This window comes from Lycium barbarum, chromosome 5 (assembly GCF_019175385.1).
Source record: "Lycium barbarum isolate Lr01 chromosome 5, ASM1917538v2, whole genome shotgun sequence".
Classification (NCBI taxonomy): domain Eukaryota; kingdom Viridiplantae; phylum Streptophyta; class Magnoliopsida; order Solanales; family Solanaceae; genus Lycium; species Lycium barbarum.
The window spans coordinates 122,898,368-122,921,593 of NC_083341.1; the positions used below are offsets into that span (position 1 = coordinate 122,898,368).

At 32.4% G+C, this 23,226-nt stretch overlaps 1 pseudogene; it reads left to right on the forward strand.

Annotated features, from left to right (window-relative positions):
• The first annotated feature begins 10,552 nt into the window (after nucleotides 1–10,552).
• LOC132639713 (bidirectional sugar transporter SWEET14-like) lies at nucleotides 10,553–18,132 on the forward strand (annotated as a pseudogene).
• The last annotated feature ends 5,094 nt before the right edge of the window (nucleotides 18,133–23,226 follow it).

Consider the following 23,226-nt stretch of genomic DNA (forward strand, 5'->3'; position numbering starts at 1 on the left):
GAGGACTGGTTTACAGTTTGATTCCTTGAAAATCTTGACGATTATACTCCCTCCATCCATTTTACTTATCCTGTATACCAAAAAATAATTATCCATTTTTACTTGCTTGAAAAATCAAGCAACAATTTACCATCTTGTTCCTATTTTACTCTTGTTATTAATTATTAGATTGGAAACTTCAAGAAATTATTAATGACTGCACAACTTTTAAAGTATGTTTGATTGATTTCAATCATTAGACTTAGTAATAATTAGATGTGATATGATAAAATTGTCATTCTATTTATGGCTCCTTAAGGAGTGTATCAAGTCAATATAAAAAAAAAAAAAACTTACACCACCATCCCTTAATAATCTCGATTTGGTTAAGCTTGAGTGTAAGTTATTTTTTTGAGTGTACAATGAAGCCTTGCGAATTATTTACTACACAACTTATGCCTGATAATTTAATTCCCACAAAAATTATGCCTTGCAGTTTTTTTTTTTTTAACAAAACAACAAATTCATTGCCTTTGCTGGGGATCAAACCCAAAATCTCTGGTTTCGTAGATCAGCGAAAAGGGTGCTTTGACCCACAAATTTTCATTAAATGATAAGCAGGGATGAAACTTAGAGACCAGCGATTTGAAGGAGAAAAATTAAAGACTAGTGCATGTGAGGGCCAATCCGCACAAAAATTTGAAAACAGTCTGTTACTCAAAAGAGTTGAGGCCCAAATTAAGTCCAGAGAAAAAGGAATCCAAAACAGATTTTTAGGCCCAAGTTATTTGTCAAAATCCCTGATGGGGTGTATTCTAGATAGGGAGAATAACCTATATATACATATGAATAGAGTATATTTACAAAATATAACGATACTTTTCAGTTTACAAAATATACCAATAGATTTTTTACAAAACATATATGAAAATTTGTGTATGAAATGTTATATCTCGCTCAAAGCTTAAAATTTTTGCTCATCATTTTGTGTATGAAAACTGAATGAAATATATATATCTCGTTCAAGGCTTAAAAATTTCGCTCAAATTTTGTGTATGAAAACTATATATGTATATCTCGCTCAAGGCTTAGAAGTCTCGCATTTTTTAGTATGAAAACTGTATAAAAAAAATATGAAATATGTATATAACTATATAAATTCTGTATAAAGTTCATGTTAGTTTTTTGGAAATTTGATACAACTACACAACATTATATACAACTTCGATGCAAATTTCATACAATTTTGAATCTCGCTTCGAAATTCGAATGAAATTTAATACAACTACAACAACATTATATACAATTTTCATACAACATTAATACTAAAAAGTAATTCAATTTTAAATCTCGCTTCGCAATTCAGATGAAATTCAAAATTTTCAACAATAATAGGAGATAAAAAGCTTAAAATCTAAGCTTCCTAGTTATCGCTTCTCCTAATCTCAATTATTAGATGCAAGCTCGCGGTTAGGTTTTGATTTGGGGATGTTTTGGGTTTCGGGTCAATGTAAGGATTTTGGGTGTAAGGAAAATACAGAACTACACTTTTCCTTGTGGTCATCCATTACTATCTGCCTATACCGACACTCTGTGCTACAGAATACTTTCTCTCTCCTGCAATTCAGCGGCAAAAGAATGAAAGTTGTTTTTTGTTGAAATTCTTTTGTGTTGGATCTGTTTGGTTTCGTTATGTTCTATGTTTCTTCATTCGGAATTTGTAAACAGAGCATGAATGTGGTGTATGAACTTTTACTATATGTTGATCGCAGAGAGAGATGAAACAGAGCATCGGCGAGTTTTTTTCTAAATCTGGGCAAATTGTGATAGAGAAGAGGAAGGGAAGGGTCGATTGTTGTTTTTTCCAGATCTAAACAGATCATGGTAGAAAAAGGGGAAGGAAAGGGTGGGATTTTAATTTTTTCAGGTCCGTTATATTTTGTAATTAAATTGGTATGTTTTGTAAATAACGAAAAGTATCCTTATATTTTGTAATATAGAGCCTTAAGAAGTATTATTAGGTTATTTTCACTTCTATATGTTACTATTACTGTTTTCATAAAGTCCAATATAGTATATGTATTATAAAATTTTCATAGCTAGCCTTTACATATTATCTCTCGTACCACATGCCTTATCTATGTCATACTAGCAAACTATGCCTGTGCGATGTACGGGGCCCAATATGATTAATTTGGTTGTTTACTTTAGTTAGTTTTTATGGTTTGTATATTTTGTAAAGGATATCGCGATTCTCTTTAATGAGTCTCCATATTTTGTTTCTTTTCCTCTTATTTTTCCTCTTAATTTCTCAATTGTTGTTAAAATTTGTCTTATTTTGGTTATGTCCGCCTTTTTTTTTATATTTAGTAAGTTGACAATTCAAATATCCTACATATCAAGTTTACAATCACAAGATTCAAAGGATATTTTATTATATCAGATAAATTTTTAATTTAGAACCACAAGTTTCAAAAGTCTATCCTTATTTCTTAAACTCCATGTCTAGTTAAACTTAGACACTTAAATTGAGACAGAGAGACTATATGCCAAATGAAGAAAATGAAAGGATAATTGAGACACTGCGTTACTAATTAACAAAGAAATTTGTAGAATAAACTCACCAAAATTAATAGCAAAACTCTAATTTAAACAGGAAAAATTAAAAGAAAATCTCAAATTCAGAGCACCAACTATATGAACCACTAAGCAGCCCAGAGAAAAATCAGATCGAGCGAGTGAAGACCAGAGAAGTAGAAGAAAGGCTGAGAGACCACCAGAATAGTGAAGAAGAAAGACATTACTCACTTTAGTTAGTCTTCATGGTTTGTATATTTTGCAAAGGATACCGTGATTCTCCTTAGTGAGTCTTCATATTTTGTTTCTTTTCCTCTTATTTTTCCTCTTAATTTCTCAATTGTTGTTAAAATTTGCCTTAGTTTGGTTATGTCCACCTTTTATTTATATTTAATAAGTTGACAATTCAAATATCCTACATGTCAAATTTATAATCACAAGATTCAAAAGATATTTTATTATATTATACACATTTTTAATCTAGAATCACAAGATTCAAAAGTCTATATTATTTCTTAAATACCGTGTCTAGTCAAACTTAGACACTTTTCTTAGACAGAGGGACTATGTGCCAAATGAAGGAAATGAAAGGACATTTGAGATACTGCGAACACGTGAGGATTTAAAAAGTAAACACACAAGAGATACAATTAATATTAAACTTCTGAAATGTACAGATGTTAGTCCCGCTTACAGTACAATTTCATGTGCTTTCTATAATAGAGTAATAAAATGAAGTGTAGAAGTAAAGAAATATGATAACATAAAAGTGGAATACACGTATACAGAGAATAGGTGACAAACCAAGCAGTAGTACTTGTGCTGGGAAAAAAAATAAAGAAATCAAGTACAATTAAAATAAATCCAAATTTAGTGTACAACTCAGACAACTTTTGTCCAATTTGTCAATGTTGTGTTTGTCCTCCTTTGCCACTTATATATAATAGAAATATACCATTATCATACACACATATAATATACAAACCTCTCATACCCTATATACACACTATTTCGTCTACATATACATACCACACCTATACATCTCATATGCCACCTTATACACGCTTAGGGGTGTTCACGGTTTGGTTAAAAATCAATCCAAATCGAAAATCAAAATCAAAATCAAACTGATTGCATAAACCGATATTTACTTATGTTAGGTTTGGTTTGGTTTTGAATTTTTAAAAACGGATAATATTTGGTTTGGTTTTGGTTTTACTAAAAGCAAACCGAAGAAAAAACCGAACCGAACCGACAAATTTTATACATAATTTTTATAATTATATATATACAATATATTGATTTTTATAAATACTTTTAAATAATTTATATATGTCACGACCCAAATCTGACACTCAGGCCGTAACGGGGCACCTGACGAGCTTCTACACATAAGGAGAACACTCTAAGCTAATCATACAAAAATTAACGGAATAAACGAATTATCCTCAGTGTTTCATAATAAAAAGAAAAGTGTGAAAGCGAAAAACAAATACTAGTCTGCTCATAAACCCCATAAAATGTCTTAGTCATGGAACTATTAGTCTGAATACAAGAGTACGAGACACAGCTCGGAATACTACTAAGTCAGCTAAAGAAGAAGAGGCCGCCATGATCTAATGGTAGCTCATTTCGACTGAATTGCACTGAAGAACGCTGGAATAATCAGGTATTAGCTACCTGGTCGTCGTTGACCACACCTGCACACATACAAACATCAACAAGCGTGAGTCTAAAAGACCCAGCAAGATCATCGACACTCTCAGCTTAACCCTGGGGCAAGTCTTTGAAATCCTTGATAATGCATAAAAACACTTAAAAAGTACAAATATGTTAGATATATACAAACATCGAAGTTGAAGTTGAAATCATGAAGCATAAACAAGCAAGACATGAAATACACTGAATCTGAATTTATGATCACGGGACACGGTACGTATTTGTCCATGTGTTACCCCGTCTTCCGGAATGGGCATTATTTACCCACATCTTACCCGGGTCACTTATAATTCTGGCATCTACCGCGAAATACAAATGTATCTGAATCTATGCTCACGGGACACGATACGTATTTGTCCATGTCTTACCCCGTCTTTCGGAGTGGGCATTATTTACCCACATCTTACCCGGATCAATTATAATTTTGGCATCTACCTCCAATCGAACCCAATAACGCTTGTCGGAGTATGCCCCTCTGATGATATGATAAAGTGGAACAAACATCCAATCAATACCAATTCAAAACTCTACATATCTAGCAAGTATCTATTTAAGCGAAATTACGCTAAAGGACTCATACAGGCATTACTTTAGACACTTGAAAATAATCCAATTTATATTATGCTTGCCCACTCACATGAACTAAATGGTTTAAATGCATACATACAACATAAACCATATGTGTTTTATGAAAAACAAGTAAGCTAAGAGTTTAAGTCTCACTTGCCTTATAACTGGAATGCAAACTTCTCTTGAAACGCCAAATTCTCTTCAACGATCTTCAATAGCCTCAATCTATTCAATAACATAAATAACGGGTCTAAATTAGTCTACGGAAACAAATCCCATAATTTTAAAATATCTCGGGGTCAAAGTCTAACTCTTGGTCTATTCAACCCGCCCCTCTCGTCAACTATCCGAAAATTCAAAATTGATTAAGGAGTCTACATCTATAATCAAGTTTCAATCTTGATGTCAATTAATGGATCAAATTCCAAATCTCTAGTTTCAAGTTTGGGAGTAAATCTCAACATTCTACCTCCGTTCTTGAGGTTAAAGATTAAAAACGTATCTTAAAAAAATACAAATCAACTCAATATTTTATATATAACTCATACATAGTTGTTTGCACACAAGAAAGATATTCAAACCAAAGACTAACGAAATTACCTTTACCCGTACCCTTGCTGTAGCCAAAATATGAACAAAGTTTTCTTTTAATCTCTTTGTTGATTCTCTGACCAAACCGCACAACCCTTTCTTTCCAAGAAAACACTCATACAATCCTAATTGGATGGAATTGAGATAGCAGTAGTTGGTTTCCACCGGTGCCGGAATGTTTTTTTTTTTTTTTCCTTCCTCCAAAGTAAAATAGAGAAACCAACTTCACGTTCTTTTGTTTCCTCCCGTTAGGCACTCCACTAGTCAGCCATAAAGGATGGGTTTGGGCCCACTTATTAACCCATTAAACTAATGCAGTATGCTATTCACTCTCTACTTTTTTTCTTAAATATTACTCTATCTGTCCCATAATAAGTATTACTTTAACCAATTTTTTTGATCCCATAATAAGTGTCACCTTAGAACCAAGATATAAATTAGCTAGTTTTTTCAATTCTACCCTTAGACAATAAAGTAACATCTAAATGATGATTAGAAAAGCCACATAGTAACTCGGTATTGATAGATTCCCAATGTCAAAAGGTTTACTTTTTATGCATGCCTTAATCAAAAGGTAAAAGTAGTTTATTTTTATTATATAGGGGTAATTTGGTAAACTTCACAATGCGTTATTGGTTTCTTAATATGCATTTTTTTGGATAAGATGACGCTTATTATGGGACGGAGGGAGTATTTAGTTAGCCAATCATTAAATCTAATCCACTAACCACTAGTTTTATTTATAGATAGATCATATATATACCAGTACCAATCACTAGAATAAATATACATATACATACATATTATATAAATATAATCAATACCCGTTTCGATATGTAACTCTTTAAAATTAGATAAACTATAAATAAGGAAGTAGTTCTAAATACTTGAAAAAATATCAGGTTGTTACAATATAATTTTAAGCAAAAGTTTATTGTATCTCTAATAAGCTAATGAACTTTATACCTTAAGTCGATTTTCAAAAAGAAATCTATGAATTCAAACTCATTTATTCAAAGAAACAACTATATGAAATTTACCTAGACTTATTTTTTGTATTTCTTATAATATTTATTCACTTAATTTAAATCATAGATCCTAAGAAATTTTCTCCATAATGCAAGAAACTATAACTACCACTATAAAAGGGTAATAATGGATTATAAGTTGAAAAATGATAGAAAATTCTCTCCTAATTGTAGGAAAAAACCATGACAGAGAGAAATACCGTTAATTTTCTTAAAAACCAAAAAATCGACCCAAACCGATGGATATGTATTATATTTGGTTTGGTTTGGTTTTAATAATTTTAAAACCGACTAGATTGGTTTGGTTTTGATTTTAACCCAAAACCGACCCTTGGACACCCCTAACACGCCCATGCATACCATATATACATACTACTCCATATACCCATATACTACTTTGTATATATACTGATATACTATTTCTTATCTCACATACAGATACTACTTTCATGCAATCCCTATACTCCTTATACACCACATATGCCTCTTCATTTAAATAAACTAATTTATCGCCCTTTTATTAATCTTATTACTTTCTATTATTTTCTTTAAAATAGGTTAAAACAGAATAGGTAAATCTCTCTTGTTCAATTGAACTAAATTTAAGGAACTATTCTTGGATAGATTTTAAGGGATGCATGACACCTTCTCCTTAGAATAAGTAGAACTCTCACCTAGAATATCAACAGTTTCATAGACTTATAGATTTTTTAATAATTTCTTAAAACTAGGTGGTGACTCTGAACCGTTTACAAACCCTGAAAAAAGTCATAAGTTGTAAACTCATTTTAACTAGCTTAAAATAGGGTACAACAACTTTTATGAGGAATGCTCCCGTGGAGTACAATTGGTGAATTTTCTTGTAAATAGAAAAATGTCTGACATCGCATTCTTTCAAACTAAATGAACGATTAAACTCAACAAAGGGAAAAAAAATGAACCATCAAAATACATAAGACGTATTCTAAGAAATTTCCTTGGAAAAAGAAAAGGCGTTATACATAGATAGACGCTGGACCTTGTCCAAGAATTCCACTTAAGCACCCAATTGAGATCCGTACCACCTGAATAAAGAGATTGTATGTCACTCTCTCAAAGAGAGTGAGAGAAGAAACGAATATGTTTAAAATTTATTTTATAAGCAGTTTTTAGAAATATCTATTTTTCTTTTTTTTCATTTTCCTTTTCATATGTTTCTCTTTATCCCCTTTGTTGGGTTTCTCAACCACCATTAACAAATGAAACATTGATGCTATTCAACAAGTTTGCTTTCAAGGAACTCAACCTATGAGTTTTCAATAGATTAATCGCCATTGGATAATCGAAAATTCACCGAGCATCGCCATCTCTCTCTACAACTCCGGCGACCCCTTGGTTTCTTTGATTTCATCTCCTCTTTGTCCCTCGAAACCCAAAAGATAAAATCAAATAAAATTCGGAGTCCCGAATCTTCATATCAATCGGGATGATGGCCGGAAATGTGAATTTGGTTTTTCAGATGATTTGAATTTTCTATTGATTTGAATTTCTCAACGGAGTTTCTGCTAATTTAGTCTAAAAGGGAGTTTTTGAGATGTTTTTGTTGGACTTTAATGTGAGATCTTCTACGTAGTAAAGGTCTAAATTGAGAGGTTGAGTGTTAATGGTGGAAAAAGGTATAGAAAGAGTAGAGAAATAAAGAAGAAGTACGGAAAATTCTAAAGAAGAAAAATTAATGGTAAATACGGTGTCAGGTGCGTGTATTTCACCATTGGACATAAATTTGATTTTCACTTTTTAAGGAGGTAATAACTCCACTTTAAAATAGTTCGGGGGAAGGGGGGGGGGGGGGGGGGGAGGTCATAGGACCCTCGCAAAGTTGAAGTGCGTTATAGAAATTTCGGCCAAGATTGAAGTGTGTTTTAAACCCTTTTCCCAAAAAATAACGAATAAAGCGATGATATGTGCCACATGGGCTCAAAATAATAATTAAAAAAAATTAACATCAATTTTTTGTAAGAAAAAAAGCTCATTAAAAGAAGGATAACTTTATCCTTATTTATGTTTAAGTTTTAATCTCTCTTCATTAAATTTTTACTCTATTTATGTGTTATCTTTATTAATGACAAAATTCTACTAAAAGTAAAGCGAGAAAAAATTAATTAATTGTGCCTTAAACCTCTAAAACGACAAATAATTTAGGACAACTATTTTAGTAATCACAACAAATAATTTGAAACTGAGAGAGTAATTGAGAAAACTTCAAGATTAATGATAGAATTTATTTATGTTTCGACTTGGCAAATTTAAATTCAATTTTTCCAAATGATTATTTTGTACGGAATATACTCAGTACGTGGAGAAAGGTTCATCAAAAAAGGAAGAGGGAGGAGTGGGAGTGAACACACAAATAAGTCACGTGCACTCTCATTCTCTCTTTTTCTTTCGCTTTCGATTTCCTTCACGTAGTACGGAATATGAATTTCTATTTCGAAAATTATATTTTAAAATAGAAAAGTTAGGCTAGTATTTCACATGTCGTATGTAACTTGTGGAGAAAATTATATTTATTGCTAATTACAATAGAAAGTTAGGTTAGTATTACCAATATCATATATAAAAAATTATATGTTCTCAAAATTGTCAATCTGTAGCGAATTAAAGTACACAGGACCATCCAATTAATTTTTTCTTTTAATAGATTCATTTATTAGCAGTGCAGCATTATAGCTTGGCCTTCCCTTTAACTTAATTTTCCATTGTATCTCTTGGCTCTTGCCACTTCCCATTCCATTCCAACACCTAATAAAGTAATACTACAAAAATAAAATGCTTCTTTTCCCCCTATTTTTATGAGGGAAATAAGAATAGTACTGATATTAGTATAAACGTTGGCAAAACAATTTATGTACCCTTATTGCTTTGAATATTTTCTCTGGCACTAATATTTTTTTCAGCTGTTGTACAGCAAAGAATGGCTCTCTTCACTGCTTCTCAATTGGCCGTTGTGTTTGACATTCTTGATTCTTAATTAGTTTTTCATTAATTCCTCTAGCTATTCATTTCCAATTATAATTCACTTCTTTAACTATTTTGATAATTTTTGCTTTGTTTTATTTCATGAAATAGAGTGTCGTTCTTGGTGTACTTGTCTCCAATGCAAGAGTTTTCATTTCATTCTGAAGATTATACTAAAGAGACGTTAATAATATTCTTATCTGCTAACTTTTCTTAATTACAGACCGACTTTCTATAGGATACTAGATGGCGTATGTCCGTGCTGCGCACGGGCCCAACATTTTGAATTATAGTGTATCTATGTGTATGTAGTTGTGTAGTGATTTTATATATATATATATATATATATATATTCAAAACACGATTAATGTAACATTGTAATTTGTGCTCCGTATCTAAAACTTTATTATATTAGTGTTTGCTACGAATACAAAGTCTGAAAAAAATTATTAATTCTTTTTAAAAGAGAAGACTTGTTTAAAAGGAAACTATTTTCCTCTCTTTAAGATAAAACAATAGCAATATTTAAGCATCAATTGATACTTTAATTTTAATTCGATTAATTTAAAGGTGTAAAATACTTATTATTTTTTATCAAATTTTGATTTGGATAATTCTAATTCAAATTATTAAATTAATTTTACATGTTTAAAACGAAATAAAGTAGAAATTTGATTTTCTATTTAAACGAAGAACTACTATTTTTTAATTTTTAGTAAATATTCTCAGTTTAGCTCATTTTGCTTGTCATGTTGTCTACACAATTGTAAAGATTTATGTATTGGGTAGTGATCGTATATATATTTATATTGCTAATAAACATACCTAAATTTGCACTGTCGATGCATATATATAGATGAACATTAATACATATACACAAATGTTATTTGTCTATTAAGTGGAATTATGTGAGTATGATAAAATAATGAAAAGCAAAAAGAATGTAAAAGTGAAATGGCCAAAAACATAATTAATATCTGCCTCTTGAAATGACATCATCTGTTGTGATGCAATTTTTATGAGCAGGGGCAAAATAGGGAAAGTAAGAATATATTTAATACTAAGCTATCGTAAGATTCTACTTTTAACTAATGGAATTATTCAATGGTAAGTGCTTCGACCAAATTGCCCTTGGTCGACGATCCACTTCTTCTAACTTGTGCATTTATATAGTTTAGGTTTAAAAAAAGGAATTTGTTTATTACAAATTAAAAACTCAAAAAATGGAAGAAATTGCATGAATCGTCCTTCAAATGGGCTGGCAAAAATGCTACAAATGCAGCACGTGGTATAGAAATCCAACTGAATGAATCCATCATTATTGACTTAATGGAGGATACTTTGACAATTACATGGATATTGCTTGATTTTTTAATATGGGGTCCACATTTTTTTTTTGGATATTGCTTATTTTTTAATATGGGGTCCACATTTTTTTTATATTGCGTGCTTTTTTAAAATATGGGGTCCATATTTTTTTTTTGTTCAACGTGAGTTGGAGGTAAAAAATAGTACCACATTTTTGTTTTAGACTGTCTAAAAAAAAAAGATATATTTTTATGTTTAGAAATCATTTAACTTGAAATTTTTCCTTTTACCTTTAATGAAATTATTTAAATTCACAAAAATATCTATGACTTGTTTTAGACCACAAATTAGGACAGAGAGAGTACCTTTTAGTAATATAGTTATGAAATTTTTATTACAAAAAATATTATAATTCAATTAATTGAGAATATCAATAAATTATTTTACTTAGTCCGCTTCTCCCATATAAGAATTTCTGATTTGGTTCTCTATTGAAAGATTTGAAATTCACCTTTTCTTACCGAGTTTTATGCCATCATTTCTTTCTACTCAACAATATTGAAAAGCGCTTTCATGTGTCAGCATCTGTTGTAATCTTAAATTTTTAAGTATAGACCAACTTCATCATTTTAAGAAAATATGTGTATACGTTTCTTGATATTTTATATTTCGTCTTCTTGATGTTATTCCTCATTATTTGTGTGAGACGTATGTGTCTAAACTTATACCCAAAGGTATAAGTTTTAAATCTTTTGGTTTTATGACTTATTTAGCGGTTTTTGTGTTCAATTTAAATCGCTATTTCTTTTTTTTCGAACTTCTCTTCTTTATATTTTCTCTAAGCGTACCTTACCATTTTCTGAACTTATTATCATTATTTAAATATCTTATTTTTTTTCTATTGCAATTGTCTTCTACTTCTTCACGTGGATTTAAGAAAATATGTGTATACGTTTCTTGACCGTTTATGTTTCGTCTTCTTGATGTAATTCCTCATTATTTGTGTGAGACGTATGTGTCTAAATTTATACCCAAAGGTATAAGTTTTAAATCTTTTGGTTTTATGACTTCTTTAGCGGTTTTTGTGTTCAATTTAAATCGTTATTTCTTTTTTTCCGAACATCTCTTCTTTATATTTTCTCTAAGCGTACCTTACCATTTTCTGAACTTATTATCATTATTTAAATACCCTATTTTTTTCTGTTGCAATTGTCTCCTACTTCTTCGCGTGGACCCCACCTTAATTCTTTTTTCTAGCAATTGTCTCTTACATCTTCACGCGGATCCCGCCTTTATTTTTATTGTTTTGAAATTATCTCCTAATTCTCCACGCGGACCTCACCTCAATTTTCTTTAATCTCTACTATTATAGAAAAGTGGGCCCCAACTTAATTGTTTTTTCATTCCTACTAATATATAAGATTGGATCCCACCCTTTTTTTTTGCAATTTTTCTACTATTAAAAAAGATTAGGGCCCACCTTATTTTTTAAAATTTTTTATATGACGGACGACGAAAAGTGAGTAACTCACTCTTCTATATAGTTACTAGATGGCTTATGCCCGTGCTGCGCACGGGCCCAACACTTCGGATTATAGTGTATCTATGTATATGTAGTTGTGTTTAGATAGTTATAATATACATACATATATATATATATATATATATATATATATATATATATATATATATATATATATATATATATATATATTATGTTCAAAATACGATTAATATAACATTGTAGTTTGTGCTCCGTATCTAAAACTTTATTTTATTCGTGTTTGCTTGATGTGGCGTGAATTTACACCATAATCGATGCTTTATAACTATAAGTTTTACTTGTTTTTGAGCAAGTCTGTGTTATTTTACGTGGTTTTTGTCATGTTTCAGGTTATATGAGGTCCCTAGAGCCTAAGTGTGGAAAACAAGCAAAAAAGTTGCAAAACTAGGGATAACTGGAAGTTCTGGAAAATTTCGCGGAAAATTACTCTGCGCGATCGCGCCGTGTACTCACGCGATCGCGCCATAGCACGAAATTAATTCCACGCGACCGCGCCGAGACTTCACGCGACCGCGCCCACGCGCTATTTAAATGACACGCGATCGCGTCGACTCAAACCGCGATCGCGATTGAGGGACAGGGGACGCTGACGTCATGAACGCGATCGCGCTGTCTCGTGGCGCGATCGCACTGAAGGAATTATGAGCGTTTTCGACCAGAACCTGGGATTCGCCGATTTCTTCCATTCCAGTTCATATAAATAGAAAACTAGGGCAAATTTTCAGTTCATCTTTGGCAGTTTTTCATCAAGTTTGGAGACTAGTATTTACACCACACTTTGGGGTTGAAGATTTGAAGATTTGGTTGAGTATTTCTTAAGCCTTTAATTCATTTCTTCAATTCCTTGCTTTGTATTGTATATCTAAGTGTGTAGCTTTCTATTCCATAACTTGAATCTCGTTTATGTAAGTATTCTTGATTAAAGTTTGGTTTGAAACTCTTGTTGTGCTTATGTATTGAATGGTTCTTATTGCTATTGAAGTGGGTCTTTGTTGATTTAATTAATCTCGTTCTTGAATGTTTCCAAAGGGATTAGCTAACCCTAGGACTCACCCATTTACTTAGATTGAGCTTGGAAAAGGAAATCTAGGTTGGGAAAGATTAATTAACAAGAATTTGGGTCATTAAACTCATCTAATAACTTGAGCTCGGAAGAGGATAGTTACTTGAGGTTAGATTGATTGTGCCTAATATCACACTCTAAGGCTTGGAAAAGCTTAGAGTGAAATTCATTGATTTGGTTGGAAGACTTTCAATGAGATTTTAGATATCATTATCTATTGACACAAACCCGTTCTTAGTTGTAAAATCGTGAAATACATTGGATCGTTACTTGAGTGTAATTTCCTTTGTATCCAAACTTGTGGCCATTGATCATTTTACTCGCTTTCTAGGTTAGTTTACATTTCCGCATTAGTTATAATATTTCTCAAAAACCTAAATATTATCCATCGTTTGGCTTTAGCGTAGTTGGTGAAAGTTCCTTACTTTCTTAATCGCCTAGCATATTGTTCCCTGTGGGATCGACCCCGACTCATAGTTGGGTAAATATATTGCATACGACCGTGTACACTTTCTCTTTGAGGAGTGTATTTGGACGTTATCATTGCTACGAAAATTTATTAATATTTTTTAAAAGAGAAGACTTGTCTAAAAGAAAACTATTTTCCTCTCTTTGAAATAAATAGCAATATTTAAGCATCAGTTGATACTTTCAATTTTAATTCGATTAATTTATAAATGTAAAATACTTATTATTTTTTTATCAAATTTTGATTTGGATAATTCTAATTCAAATTATTAAATTAATTTTACATGTTTGAAACGAAAAAAAGTAGAAATTAATTTTCTATTTAAACGAAGAAATGCTATTTTTTAATTTTCGGTAAATATTCTCGGTTTAACTCATTTTACTTGTCATGTTGTCTTTTGCATGGTTTTTTAAAGAAACGTGAATTAGAATTATAATTTGACTAATTTACCTTATTCATTATTTGATCTTCATTTGATATTAATCTCTTTTCACATTTATTCGAGTAAGAATAAAAATAAAAAAATAATTAAATTGTATCTTATTTTTTAAATATATATATTTTAAGTATATTTATTTTAGTAAACATAACAAATAAATGACATGGCGGAATAGCAAATACATCAATTAAATGTTTTGAAGAAAAGTAATAATATGAGGTCCATGATTTTTGTTGTGCAATAATTTCATTTGCTCTCACTAATGGGTTAATAGGCATTTGATTTTTTATCTAAATGAAGAGCTTCTATTTTTTAATTTTTAGTAAATATTTTTTGTTTAACTCATTTTACTTGTCATGTTGTTTTTTACACGATTTTTTAAGGAAACGTCAATTAGAATTAGAATTTCACTAATTTACCTTTTTAATTATTTGATCTCCATTTAATATTATTTTTTCTTTTATGACATTAATCTTTGTTCACATTTATTAGAGTAAGGAAAAAATGAAAAATTAATTAAATTCTATCTTATTTTAATGTATAAGTATTTTAAGTATGTTGCTGTACAATAATTTCATTTGCTCCCACTAATGGGTTGATACGCATGTGGCGATGAATCCATCATTATTGATTTAATTGTTTGATTTTCTAAGCATTTTTTTTAACATTGTTTGTTTTTTTAATATGGGATTCTGTTTTTTTTAATATTGCTTGCTTTTGTTAATATGGGGTCCAGTTTTTTTTTCCCGTGAATTTGGATGTGGTGGGTTCCATTTTTTTTTTTTTAATACTGGTTGGTGTTTAATATGGGGCCATGAAGAACTTCTATTTTTTAATTTTTAGTAAATATTTTTTGTTTAACTCATTTTACTTGTCATGTTGTTTTTTACACGGTTTTTTAAGGAAACGTCAATTAGAATTATAATTTCACTAATTTAGCTTATTAATTATTTGATCTCCATTTAATATTATTTTTTCTTTTATGACATTAATCTCTTTTCACATTTATTAGAGTAAGGAAAAAATAAAAAAGTAATTAAATTCTATCTTATTTTAATATATAAGTATTTTAAGTATGTTGTTGTACAATAATTTCATGTGCTCCCACTAATGGGTTGATACGCATGTGACAATGAGTCCATCACTATTGATTTAATTGTTTGATTTTCTAAGCATTTGTTTTTTAACATTGTTTGTTTTATTAATATGGGATTCACTTTTTTTTTTAATATTACTTGATTCTGTTAATATGGGATCCACTTTTTTTTCCCGTGAGTTTGGATGTGGTGGGTTCCACTTTTTTTTTCTTCTCTTTTTTTTTTAATACTGGTTGGTGTTTAATATGGGGCCCACAATTGTTTTTAACATTGTTTGTGTTTTTAACATGGGATTCACTTTTTTTTTAATATTGCTTGATTTTGTTAATATGGGGTCCACTTTTTTTTCCCGTGAGTTTGGATGTGGTGGGTTCCACTTTTTTTTAATACTGGTTGGTGTTTAATATGGGGCCCACAATTTTTTTTTTTAATATTAGTTGTTGTTTAATATATATGGGGTCAACAATTTTTTGTGCTTGATTCTGTTAATATGGGGTTCAACTTTTTTTTTAACATTGTTTGTTTTTTTAATATGGGATTATTTTTTTTAATATTGCTTGATTTTGTTAATATGGGGTCCACTTTTTTTTTTTTTAATACTGGTTGGTGTTTAATATGGGGCCCACATTTTTTTTTTAATATTAGTTGTTGTTTAATATATATGGGGCCCACATTATTTTTTACAATTTATTTTTTATGAGCCTGTTTAATATGGGGCCCAAAATGTTTTTTTTTAGGGCCCACAACGGACGACGATGGACGACCAAAAGGGACCCCAACTGGTGCTTCTAATATAGTAGTAAAAATATATAAGCTAAAATCAATAGAAGGATTCCAACCTATACCGTATTCGGTTTCGCTATTCGGTACCATGTTGTATTCATTTTTTTGCGCGGATTGCCCTTCTTTTGGGGTGGTCTTTAAATTTGCCCTTTGCTTGGAAAGGTGGGCGAATACATGAAGTTCTGGGTTCGAACCCCCGCTCAGGCATAAAATAAAAAAATAATTTCGCCCGGCAGGACTGGGGGAGTGTATGCCGGATCCAGCATACAATCTTTAAGGAAAAGCTAAAGTTATGTCGGATCCGGCATAACTAAAAGTCTGCCCCATAAGACAGAATTTTTGCTAAGACATAGTTTAGTTATGCCTTATGGGGCAGAATTTTAGTTAAGGCATAACAAAATTATGCCCCATAAGGCAAGAACTTTTCTTAAGGCAGAGACTTTGCCTTATAAGGCAAAGTTTAAGTTATGCTTTAAGGAAAAGTTCCGCCTTATGGACATACTTTTAGTTATGTCTTTGGGGCACACTTTTTAGTTAAGGCATAACTAAAAGTTTACCTTGAAAAGTAAAAAATAAATATATATATATATATATATATATATGCTTCAAGGCAAAGTCTGCCGGAGGGGGCAGACTTTTAGTTAAACACAACTAAAAGTCTGCCCCCTCCGGCAGACTTCTAGTTAAACACAACTAAAAGTCTGCCGGAGGGGGCATAGCAAAATTTAAACTTTGCCTTATAAGGCAAACTTTTAGTTATGCCTTAAGGAAAACTTACGCCTTATGGGGCATACTTTTAGTTATGTTTTATGGGGCACACTTTTAGTTAAGGCATTACTAAAAGTTTACCTTGAAAAGTTAAAATAATAATAATTATATATGCTTCAAGGCAAAGTCTCCGGCAAACTTTTAGTTAAACATGACTAAAAGTCTGCCGGAGGGGGCATAGCGAAATTTAAACTCTGCTTTGCAATTTTTTTTTAAATTTTTGACTGAGCGGGAGTTCGAACCCGGAACCTATGGGTTTTAGCCGAAGGGCAAAATTTAAAGACCACAAATATAAGGGACAAAATTTAAATACCACCCCAAAAAAAGGGCGAATTGCCCTGTTGTATTTGTACTATGTTTATCTCAAGGGAGATATCAACCAAAATGACACATTGTTGATAACAATTAACAGCTTCGAAACAGCAATCGAATTAATATATATCATAATTTTCTTGATATATGCCACCAGAGAGACCAAGATTTGTATCGCGAAGCTGCTTGTTTTGTTTAACATAGGATCATATGGAGCAATTGTCGGCCTAGAATATATACTCGTCAAAAGTGACTGCAACTCATCATCTTCGGATGGATCTGTGCCATATTTTTTGTCAGCGTTTTCGCTGCTCCTTTAAGCATCATGGTACGTTTGTCTTGTGATAAATTGTCACCCTTGTTGTTTTCTACTTTCTTATGATTTGGTTAATTGAAAATCAAATTAAACCAACTATGTATATACATAGTATATATATACAACTTCAAAAATATATACTTTTACATTTCGCCTAATACAAGCATTTCTTTCTTTTTACGGAGACACGTTATCCAAACAAACAACGTTGAGTTCATGCATGCCATTCCCTCTTTTGTTCTTCCTCACAATCTGTGGTATCGTCTGGTTTTTCTATGGTCTTTAGATGAAAGACATGTACATTGCAGTAAGTAACCTGCTTTATTTTCTATATATCTCATTTCAATTTTTATGAATTGTTAATTTTAATTTTTATGAACAATTTATCTTTAATTTTTCTTGTTATTGGACGAACAGATGCCGAACATCCTAGGGTTTTTATTCGTGATATTGTACGCGGTCTTCAGAAACAAAAAGCAAGAAGTCCTACCCGATATTGAAGCGGTGGTGGTGGAGACTCAAGAAAATTCTGATGATGGTGTTGATGAGTAAAAGGATAATTTAATTTCAGATGAGTGCACGCTAATGTATTATTTAATTGTTACGCTATTTATCGCTTCGCTAATTAAGAGTTGTAACTGCTTCCTTGATTTGCCATTATATATAAATGCTAGTTGAATTTATTAAGTTTTATTTTATTTTTATTTTTCTCCCTTCATTACTTGTGGTTGTGAGGATGACAACGCCGCCTATGATTCTCATTTATATATAGTACTAATACACTATTTTATTTTTCATAGTTCCTAAAATCATTTCTTATCATATGCATATATATTACTCTCATATCATAAATAAATACTTCAAAAACATAATATTCAATAAAATTAGCTTCTCCGTGCATCACACGTGCATCTCGTGCGCCGCACGTGCATCCCGTGCAGCACGCGTGCATCTTATGAAATAATCGAGCAAGTAAGTACTTGAAGTTGTACTAACTTATTACTCTTTACGTCAATTTTTACTTGTCCTGTATTGAGTTGACACACCCCTTAAGGAGCCAGAAGTAGAATGACAATTTTACTATATCACCCTTAATTATAACTAAGACATCTAATGATTGAAATCAATCAAATATACTTCAAAAGTTGTGCAGGCACTAACAATTCTTTGAAGTTTTAAACCCTATAATTAATAATTAGGGTAAAGCAGGAACAAAATGGTAAATTATCTCTTGGTTTTCCAAACTGAACAAGTAAAAATGGACAACTATTTTCAGTATACAGGGCAACTAATAATGGACGGAGGGAGTAGTTGATTATGATTAGGTCTCTGGTTTATCCTCTCCGTTTTCTTTTACTTGTCTGGTATGCATTTTATGTTAGCTCTTCTTAAAAATGCATTAACTAAGTGTTTCTTTTACTAAGTTACACTTATTAACTTTGTCTTGAAAAATCTAAATTTGGCTGCTAATGCTTAAATAAATGATTAAGGTAAAATTTAAATAATAATATTAGTAATTAATTTCTCTTAATTTGTAAAATGAACAAATAAAATAGAAAAATTATTTTGAATACACTGGAAAATTAAAAGAAAACATAGGGAGCAACTTTTATTCTCTATATAGTAAGCTAAAACTCTTTTGACTTCTAAATATGCGTTGTTCCATGATTTCATGAGGAATGCTCCCTTGGAGTACTTAATTGGTGAATTTTCTTGAAAATAGAAAAATGTGTGAAATTGCAACCGTTCAAACTAAATGAGTGATCAAAGGAAAACCCAACAAAGGAAAAAAATTTAACCATCAATACATAAAACATATTCTAAAAGACTTATTCGGAAAAAGAAAATAACAAGAAACTTCACTGACTTCCATTTGGTGGAAACGAACTTCCATCTTTTTGTTTTTCTTTTCCTTCCACAAGAGAAAAAAAAAACTAATTAGTACCATATTTTAGCTGATGTGACCGAGTTACTATTTGGAGAACAAAGAAGTTTTTCTTTAACTTATAGGCATGGATTTTATTAAATGATATGGGTGAAGCATAATCTTAGGCCAAGGATATGCTCATCATTTAGTTGTGATAAGCTCGTGGTATGTATAAACTACAAATTTAGAATCTTTATCTATAAAACTATAGAAATTCTAAAAAGTAGGCACTAATCTGTTTTCAATTAATATATCATGGTTTAATATAAAATAGTGCAAGAGAAAGTCAGCAAACTATAGGAAATACTTCTTAATACACTCCGAATAAACAAAAAATAAAAAAGAGTTTTTGACAATTGATATATGAGTAGGCTTCTGATTCTTTAAAAAAAAAATTAGGATGTCTTACTTGAGCTCAACTAAGAACCAGTTGTACTTCGTGCCAGCATAACTGCTTTAGCAAATCCACACATAGATTTTGGTTTTTCTAAGCTGATTTATATATATATATATATTTTTTTTTTTTAATTTCTCACTCGGTGTTCGCTTCTGTATTGAGCCACTTAGATTTGGATTCGCGCCGGAAGTCTCGTATTGAGGGGTAACACTCTCCCTACCAAATGCGACTCCGTACCTAGAGCTCGAATCTGGTACCTATATCGAGAAGGAGTATTTACCATTCTACCACAACTTTTGTTGGTTAATAATATTTTATTTTCCCTTTGAATAAAGAAGGAAAGTTTTGAAGAAAACTATCCTACTTTTTACTCTTTTGGTGGCAAAGAATTGATTTTTGATTAAATAAGCAGCGAAGAAGATTTGAATTATTACCTTTTTTGCCTTTTTGATCCTTATTTAGCACTTAAATCCTTTGTTAAGCAAGTAGATATAACTGGAAAACTTTTTCTTGAAAGACAAGAATATTGCTGTGGTGGATCTTGTTAGGATTAATCAACTGAAATCAACATTCAATTGATGAATCACTCCACGAGGAGAAATTTTAATTATGACCAGTCTGCTTTTGTCTGTTGGGAAGATTATAGTGAATAAATCTTGTAAAGGAGAAAATGAAAAATTAAATGATTTATAAAAGTTTTCAGTTCGTTGTTCTTTTTAATCATAATAGATAGTTATATATAATAACGAGATTAAACAGTGATTACATTACTAGAGCTACTGGCGTCATGTATGACACAAAGGTTTCCAAAACAAGCCAAATTATTATATTAACTATCCAAAATATGCTTAGCAAAAGAGTAGAAAGTTAGCTAGATATATTACCATATGAATAAGACATCACAAAAAACAGACAGCCTGCTTATTAGTTGTTTGCTCAGGTGCCTTCAATTTGGAGGAAGTTCTTCTTTACCCCAAATTTGGATAATCAATTAAATTTATGAGTGAGGTATAGGATATGTGATTGAACTTTAATCTATTCTTGATTGAGAGAAAAATGATTTAAGATGAACTATGAATACTCTGAATAGTGATTGAGGGTTTGTTATAATGCGTGTATTAAATAATATATGATATTGCTTTATTGAATAAACCTAAGAACACAACAAATCGGACCAAAATCAGATAATAAGTAGGAGAATGTTGTATATTTTGCTATTACAATATATTCTAGATCTGAGAAGTCAACCCCTCAAAGTAGGATAACGACCCCTATTTATAGTTATGCCTCATGGGCTTCATACAACATAAGACCCTAAAGAATAAAGAAAAACCCTAAAATGGATAAGGTTGGTCGTACGGTCTGACACCCGTACGATTGGCAGTACAATATGGCAGAACGGTATTGACGCGTCGCAATTGTGTAACGGATCACTCGGACCAACGACCACGATCAAACGGACCAACGGCCACGATCAAACGGACCAACGGCCACGACTACTCGGCTATGGAGAAGCCGGACCAAATGATGCCCTTCCTTTGCTTCGGTTCAAGAACTCCTCCGGTTCAGAAAGAAAGTCTTCATGCACGTGCTTGTCCCTTTCTTCCCTCGGTCTCCGGTCTTACCGATTTAACATATATCTGATTTTTACCGTATACAGATAGTCCCCATACTTCCCGGACCGTAGTTTTATCGAAGTAACGGGAAGTGGATGAATAAAAAATCGGTGGTTCCGAATGCTCGTTCTTATCTTTTCATTTTGGCAGGAATAGTTGCGTCACGTCCCGTCAGTCATCAGCCACGTGTCTCATCCCGGGCGGCCAGCTCTGACAACCGCCGTAACGCACGTCGTTTCAAGTTGCTTCTCATTAATTATGGGACACATGGCTCTCCCCGGTTGGCTGGGGCCTGTAACCGCCTCGATCCCATGCCTATATAACGTCCTTTACCTCTTCATTTGAACATTTTTACCTCTTCAACTCACTTCTTCTCTGTTTTTCAGTTCTTCACTTCCTCTCCATTTCACTTCTTCACTTATCATCTTTCAACTCACATTTCTTGCTGATTCGCTGCTTATACTACGTAAAAAGGAACGATTCTGCCAACTTCTCCACTTTAACCATTTTTGTTGAGTGTGCTGCTGCTTCTTCCTCTCGTTTTTTGCCATTTTTGAATTCTTTGACTGTTCCCTTACTCCACTTTTTAACTTCTTTTTCGAATTCACCCAATTTCTCTTTTCCATATTTTCAAATGTCTGCCAACACCGAGACCACTTCTCATGATTTTCCCTCGGTTTCATCTCAAGGAACCGAGCCAACTTCACCACCCAAGGCAAAAATCACCTTCGAGCCCACTGCTTTAGATATTGTTCCGTCCAAACCTAATTTCAACAAAGATTTCGAGGTTGAAAAACCTTCTCTGGTATCTGATAGAGGGTTTGATGTAAGACGATATCCCTCATCCATTACCGAGGACAAACTCGACTTAGTCCGGGCTGATTGTGGATGGGACAACCGCTCAGTCCAGGTTTTTGCCCCCCGGGCCAGATGAATCGGTCACCGACCATCGGGAGGGCTTCTTATATGTTTATACTTATCCTTTCACCCTCAAGCTCGACCCCCCGGTCGATCCGGTTATCTTAGACATGTGCCGGACTTATAACGTAACCTTGGCACAGATTGGTCCGATTGTTTGGAGGGCCGTGGCCTGTCTCCGGATGTTGGCCAATAATACAGAGAAGGAATTCACGCTGGCCCACTTAATACGGTTATACTCCCCGAGGTTGTTCCGGGGTGGTGTAATAAAACTCGCAAAGCGTAGTCGGAATCCAATTTTTTAAAAAATGGATGAAGATAGAGACAGGGGCTGGTTGGAGCGATATGTTCGGGTGCGGACCTCGGACATTATTCCGGACAACTACATGCCTTTCCCGGAAAGGTGGAATAATAAGCGTAAGTCTGAACCCTTTTAATAATTGCTTTTGTATGTTCTGTCAAACTTCAGTTCCACCTTCTCACTACTCGTCTTCTTATTTATATTAGCCGTGGGTTGGATTCCTCCGGTCGTCCGGAATCTCAACGAATGGGTTACTACTCTTCTCAGCCAACATGCCCACGACGATCGGACGTGGGGACACCTGTCACGTGGCCGATGGGTTGCCCAGAACCACGGTAATACTTTGCTTCTATCCGTATTCATTGCATCTTCTACCCTTCTGTAACATCTTCGATTTTCAGGTTTACCTAAAGGCTTGGTGGATCCAAGGCCAGAGTCAGCAGCTGAACCCGCAACGTCGGCACCCGAGTTCTGTTATATCCCGTAT